At 39.3% G+C, this 7,499-nt stretch overlaps 1 long non-coding RNA gene across 1 annotated transcript; it reads left to right on the top strand.

Moving 5' to 3' along the window:
- The first annotated feature begins 875 nt into the window (after positions 1–875).
- Positions 876–7,195, top strand: LOC307020436. The gene is made up of 4 exons (XR_013802893.1): positions 876–1,087; positions 2,076–2,241; positions 3,743–3,815; positions 6,908–7,195. It is a non-coding gene; the product is annotated as an uncharacterized lncRNA (long non-coding RNA).
- Positions 7,196–7,499: the final 304 nt, after the last annotated feature.

Raw genomic sequence — 7,499 nt, 5'->3', positions numbered from 1 at the left:
CTGTAGCGGTTTCTGAAATGCTGTGGCGTTTTCTGAAATGCTATGGCGTTTTCTGAAATGCTGTGGCGTTTTCTGAAATGCTGTAGTGTTTTCTGAAATGCTGTTGTGTTTTCTGAAATGCTGTGATGTTTTCTGAAATGCTGTAGTGTTTTGTGAAATGCTGAGGTGTCTTGCACTTCAGGGCCACCGTAGAAGGCTGACAGGCAGGTAGGCCATCCAGTTATTTTAGCCGGGCCGGCTAAAATAATTGGTCGTGCTTTTTACAGCGCCACGGCTTCCAGATGAAATGTTTTATGTATTTATTGTCAAAGCATTTAATGTATTCATTGCTATTGGGATGTTAAGAGCATTCCATGGAATATAACAAAAAGTGTTTCTGAAATAAATTACCAACCCCACCTTTAAGTCATATATTTGTAGAGCTTAAAACATGCTCTTCTTGCGTTATACCTTCTATGAAGAGGCTTTTGTAGCTTTTGATCACCAGAGGGCGCCAGATAATGGCAGATGTAATGGCAGACTGTCCCAACCGTTCCCAACATCTTTAAGTCAATTATGAGTCGTCTGATTACATGGTGGGGGACATTTGTACTCTTCATTCATTCATGATTTCATGTTTCTATCCACAAAGGCATTGAGGTAGTTTTTTTTACACAAGCCAACAGGGAGAATCAGTTCAACGAGTTTATATACAGTCTGCAGGCCTGGTTCAAAGTGAAAGGTTGACGTAGTTCTCAGAAATGACCAGTAAATACAATTATATGTCAGGATCTTGTTTTTATTCTTCCGAAATTATCTAGCGGAAGGACACCACAATTTTACATATAGGGTTACTGCCCGGGCGCAAGCTGTATCCTTGCGCCCTCACAGTATCGCTGCGCAGGTGTGTCGGAGTTGTTGTGATTGCCACCAGTGTTTGCTTTGAAGTCGAGTTTTTATATTAACGGTCACTGTCGGCAAAATAAGTCAAAAATAAATACATTTTATTAACTAGTCGCAACATTTCACACAACCTTTCTAAAGCGAGAACACTAAGCTAAAACGCAGCATGCTAGGTGAAGTTGTTCCTTCCACAGTCAACCCCAAGGTAGGCTACTCTCACATACGTTTTATGAAGAAAGTTCGATAAACTTGAGCAGCTTTATGCCTTTCTTATTAAAGGACCCTTAATTCTCCTACAGTTAATGTATTTCCCTGTCGTTCAAAGTGTAAAAAAGGCTCTGAATATTTTATATGGCTAGCACGAGAACCAGCAGGCCTCTGTTTTACACATCTTAGGCTACATTTAGTTTAGAAGGTTTATTACGAACGTGTGACGTAGGCTACATTTAACAGCGGACAACAGCTTCTTGCTTTATATATCTGATACAATTACTGAACTTATTTCTCACAGCAAATATCTTGTCCTTGTCTATAGAAAAAAAGCCCAGGTCTAACTTATAACATTAACGAGGGCTCAGTTCCATTTAGGTTTAACAGGATATTAATACACCTGAGCATGTGAGGAGGTACTCAGTGTGTTGATGTCATGGCAACATCCAAGTAAAAGTGAAAACCCTATTTGAATTGAACAAATAATGGCAGTGTTGTCTGATTGGGGAATGCTGCCACATATTGTTGTGATTTAAGTTTTTTTCAGTTTTAGTATAATTTTTCTTTTTGCGGCCTTAAGCAAAAGTGATCTGGTGGATGCCATATAGGGTTTTTGTTAGGAAAAAGGAAAACTATGATTTACATCTTACATGAGAGCAGTCCAAATGTGCAGGAATGATACACAGAATCAAAACTACATTTTCAATTCTTATTGTTAACCTACCTAAACCAACCAGTCACTACCAAATACCCAAGGCTGAATGCATACACATAAGGAATTATAGATGCTAAAAAAACAAATGTTATGCATGGCAGATAATAAAGCATATAAATAATTGATCATAGTTGTGTGCTCCATGACTAATACACAGCGTCATGATAATAAAAGACATACAATGATTCCATGGTTGCACTCGATGCACTAGCATCTGTTTATTTAGGTCCATGTAGTATAATCCTGCTGCACCACCTGCATCCTACAGCTTACCCAATTGGCACAGCTGGAGCTGAGAATGTGCAGCAGTCTATCAATAATATCTGCTGGAGACTGGATCGCGTGCAACCTGTCCTAACCTCACCTAACCTCACCATCCAATCCATCTGCTAACCGTTTCTAAAGCACCCTGCCCTGTGCTTGAACTAATGCATGTAAGTATATTAAGCCAAAGCACGTTTCATATCTATAATCTATCCCATGATTAGCTGCACTATATGGAGGCATGTGTAGGCCGCCATATTATTTAAGTCAAGCAGTTTACATGGAAGCCAAAGCACGATTCATATCTATAATCTATCCCATGATTAGCTGCACTATATGGAGGCATGTGTAGGCCGCCATATTATTTAAGTCAAGCAGTTTACATGGAAGCCAAAGTAGTTATTGACCCCATACACTGGTCACATACAGTATGCTCAGAGCAGGTTTTATGATGATGTTGAGTTTAATACAAGTCTGCACTAGGTAGAGAAACATCTTATGAGAGGATGTATGAGTGAACCGATGTCCAACACGTATAATGTGGGATGCACCCATAACTGTTGTGCACTTGATTTGTGTAATGAAAGTATCCTGCTGTAAGTCACAATGTTCTTGTACATAAGCTAGATGTTAATGAACTGAAAGGTTAATCCTGTCATTCATTGTAAAGCTCCGGTAAGCCGTTTTGAAAGCCAGCAATAACCCTTGTGCCTTACTTTAAAAAAAAGGTGCTCTGTTCATTAGAGGACAAAAATGTCTTCGTCAACAAGCTGACATATAATGAAATATTCATTACATTTTCCTCTTTCATTTTGGCCAACATCAGTCCTGATCAAAACTACAGTAACAAATATCTTTTTCTTTTTAGATTGTTACATTTCTGAATATTTCTCACAGTCTATGAGAAGATACAGTATGTAACCAAATTGTGATTAAACACAAACTCCCAGTTGTTAAGACAGTTCAAAACGATATGTTAATATTGTTATTGTTTAGTTTTTTAATCTACAGTTATCAACAGAAATATGTATTAATTGTGAGAATGTTAACCTTTGAAATTCCATTTTATTTACATACTGCCAAATGTAATTATTTTTCTGTATACTAAATTCAATTGTTTTCACTTTCCGGGATATGCAAATGATTTTGAAGCATTGCTTCAGACATATCATTTCAAAAAGCAATGCCCCTAGTGGAAACAAGAACAATTGCATGTTTTTGTTCCCAAAGGGCAAATATGAGTTGATGTCTAAATATAATCAAACGCGTTATTTTAAGATTAAAAATGTTGGTTTGAATGGATTTCAATGGGAACGTTGTCCTCCCTAAGCTCCCTGGGATTTTTTGTTTTAGACTTATTATATGAGCTTAGGTTGATCTCTCAAAACAAAACAAAACTTCCTGTCACCCTTGTCAAGATGTATATTCTGTGCATTAACACAGCCAAAATGATGGAAACATTAAAAAGCCGATAAGGTCCATAATAAAGGTTATGTTTGGGTCTGTAGCAGAAGCATGTGTACTTCATGTGTGAGCAAGAAAACCCAGATTATTGAGATTCTTCTATTCTAAAGGTTTGCTGCAAGTTATTAAAATGAAGAGTTTGAAAACCTAATCATATGTTGGATACAACTTGAATTCTCACCATTTATTTTTAACCCTTTATTCTAGAAAAATAGTAAGCCTGGAACCATGCTGAACGTGATGTTGAATACAGAAATGCACCCCCCTTGACTTCAACAAGGTATTACATACACACAACACAGTCATTATCAGCAGCACACACATTGTCTGTTTATTCTAAGACTGAATGAAGAGCTTTGCAACAACTGCTTTGTTTTGGTTTTATTTCTGGGGTACAATACCTTAAGGTCCTCAAAACCTATTGATCTGCTTCTTTCTACAAGTAATGGGATTATGAACAACTTCCCACCTACATTTGAACTGTTTAGTTGATTCACCTATTTCTGTATTTGTGTTTATATCTGAGACTTGAGATTTGTACTGGTTTGAAGTGGGCTGGGCCAAGTATTAAGACTTGCAGCCAGGCCTTATATTGCATTATTGGGACTTATTGGACAGCAGCCAATCAGAATTGAGACCATTGTATAAAGGGCAGACTTGTGAAGTTATGAGATAACACTGCTATTTGTATTGGTTATCAGAGTTTGGTGGAATTGTAGCTGTTGCTTTAACCCTCGTGTTGTCTTCGTTTCCCCCTTACTTTGGTGTTCGTGCTCAAATTTGACCGGTCCTGTTTTAACTGCAATTAGATTAACACAAAAACCATTAATCATCACCACATTTCATTTAACACCCTTTCAAACTGTAAATATTGTATCAGGCTACTGGTATACATGAAAAACTGCAGTAAATATACAAAGAATAGACAATGAACATGTATTGCGTGTGCCAGGTGTGATTCACATGGGGGGGGATTGGGCACATAAGGTGGGGGGAACACATCGTGTGTGTGTGTGTGTGTGTGTGTGTGTGTGTGTGTGTGTGTGTGTGTGTGTGTGTGTGTGTGTGTGTGTGTGTGTGTGTGTGTGTGTGTGTGTGTGTGTGTGTGTGTGTGTGTGTGTGTGTGTGTGTGTGTGTGTGTGTGTGTGTGTGTGTGTGTGTGTGTGTGTGTGTGTGTGTGTGTGTGTGTGTGTTTCATGCTTGTGTAACCCTTAATGCAATCGAATGTAAAACAAAAAAGTTATGATTTATGAAAGTAGCACATCATTTGTACATACATTTGACCCGAAGACAACAGGAGGGTTAAGTTATTAGTTAGTTTTTTTCTGAAATTAATGAGTGTATATTTCGATGATGTTGTTCCAGAAGTAGAGGTGATATGCTGTTTCTCATTACTTTGAAACGTGTGGCCAGGCATTACATACCCTTTTTGAAACACAAGTTTTAGCTAGGTCTACCTGTAATCAGAAGTCCTTTCCCATGAACATCTATTGTGTACTCATGACTGTAGCCTTCACTCAAGCAGAATCCTCAGTAGGAATGGGCTGGTTATTCTCTGTTGAATTTATTATCTATCTATTTCAATGGGACATCCCAAAGAAATAAGATACCATTTAAACACGCTTTATTGTCTCATGAAGGTTTAGCAACATCTCTAAGGAAATACTTCTTGCCTTTATAGATGACCTCTGTTACTCATATTATAGCCAGAAAAACGCTAACAGTTATGATGCATTCGTCGCTTTTCTTTTTGAAAAGGCCATTTTTGAATCATGCTATAATTATCTTCTTTCCAAGGCAGTGTGTTCCCAGATGTCTCCTCCTTATGTTCCTGGAGTGAGTTTCCATCTGGCAGACTGTTACTGAGGTCTCTCTCTCCCTCTCTCCCTCTCTCCCTCTCTCCCTCTCTCCCTCTATTTCCCCCTATCTCTCTCTAGCCTCCCTAATGCACAATGTAGTCACTTCTGACTGCATCAGTTTCTCTAACATAACCCGTTTTAACACTCTGCACATATAATGCAAATGCCAAACCACTTTGCTCTGAACTTCCTCCATCCTTCTCTTTTCCTCTCCCTCCTTTCTCTCCCTCTTTCTCTCCGTGTCAGTCTGTCTTTCATTCCTGTAGCTATCTAGCTGCTCTGCCCCAGGAGTAGAGGCCTGCTCAATGTGGCAGAGATGATTTGTTTGCTTTGCAATTATTTTCCGTCAGTGGAGACAAATGGATTCATACTGCATAGAAAAACCAACACAGACAGGGCCGGAGCGATGAATGCGGTGGAACAGATTAATATGTGCTGCCCAAAGATAAAGATAGAGATATGGAACATGGAGCACCTCGGGTAAAGAATAGATAGCTTTATAAAAAGCTCTAAGGACAAAGAGCATCTCACTGCCATATGGCTGCACTGCATAGTCACATCTTTTGCACAGTGTTAATTGTAGCTGTTAAAAGTCAGTCAGTGTTTGAAATGTCAGCCTGTGTCAAAGCAATGGTCCCAACATATCATTGGCTGATTGGTGTTCAGTTTATCCATTTCAATAGTCAGTAATAATAAGTCATTCATCATTTTTTAATGCAATGTTTATTCTGCCTGTTCATAAGTTCTAGGTGAGCATTGGCAGTTGTTTTCAAATACCCACTTATTCAAGATCATATATTTATATTTACTGTATATTCAACAGCAAGTATTTTAAAAGGAAGGTAACCCCTCCTGGATTTTTTTTGTTTTGTTTTTAAACAAAAGCATTATTTACATTTGTTATGATGATTTTTATGCTGCTTTTACATCAGAAATGTGACTCCTTTCATGACTTGCAAGAGTTAATGCCACCTGGCCACTCAAGACTATTGTATGATTGCAGAGCTGGTTTTGTGTGGGGTAGAAATACTGTGAATTGACAGAATAACCTACTATCCATTAGGTTCCAGTTTAGTTACCTGAGACTTTGGCTGACTTTTTAGACACCTGCACTATTGGGCCTTAGTTAAAAATGTAATGTATCTAACCATTTCAAAATTAAATTCTCTGTCATAATTAAGTCTGATGAAAACACTGATAACATGTTAACTCAAATATGACCATTGCAGCCACACGTGACTCAATGCAATCGGTCAAGGCTAACAAAAGTGTATGTCCTAGGTTAAATGCTCAATAACTGAATGCCATCTCGTGGCACAAGACTGTATGTGTTCAATTTTATTGTTTTCCAACTTTAATTGTGTTTGATCTTAAACCTACCCACTGGTAAAGAGTTCCTGTGTTTTGTCAGCCCAATAACGATCCTGACCGATTTATTTTAAAACAACAAATGGTTCTCCTACTAAATGGTGCTCATACTGAGAGAATACTACTTTTAATTTGTCTAACATAGGTTGAACTGGGCTGATAGTACGTGCAGTAGAGGACAGAATGGAGATGAAGGGGCTCCCCATTTGACCCCAATGTGTGATGGACACAACTGGGCTGCAGCCGTTTTCTGTCTCTGTTGAACTTTCAAACTATCCACAGTAAAAGAGATTAACCTTTTCCTCCCAGCTCGCGTCGCCTTGATTTTTCCTTCTCCTGCCTTCTGTCTTCCTTTCCTCTTTATGACCCTGTCCCCCCTTTTCCACTGTCTCTGTTGACTATCCCTTGTCCTGTCTCCCCCTCCGCCCCATGTCTCCCCTTATCCCCTCCCCTTCCTCCTTCTTATACGAAGGGCAGGTTCAGGGGGTCACCAATTACTCAGTGAGGGCCGAGAAAGTTGTATGGGCTCTGCCCTCGGGGCTGCCATGTTGAATTATCATCAGGCAGACTGCAGGTACGCAGCAACCACTGCCGGCACAGCAGCCTCAGCCCAGCCTGGACTGTATAGACTCCGCGAGGTTCAAACCCTCCTCATGCCTGAGCGGCTGGCTGGCCCCGAGACCACTCTCTTACTGACCTGCTGGGCAGAACTAATATGTATGTCTAGACTTCCTGGG

This window comes from Notothenia rossii (genome assembly GCF_949606895.1).
Source record: "Notothenia rossii genome assembly, chromosome: 1".
Lineage (NCBI taxonomy): Eukaryota > Metazoa > Chordata > Actinopteri > Perciformes > Nototheniidae > Notothenia > Notothenia rossii.
This window is presented reverse-complemented; position numbering and strand designations above follow the sequence as displayed.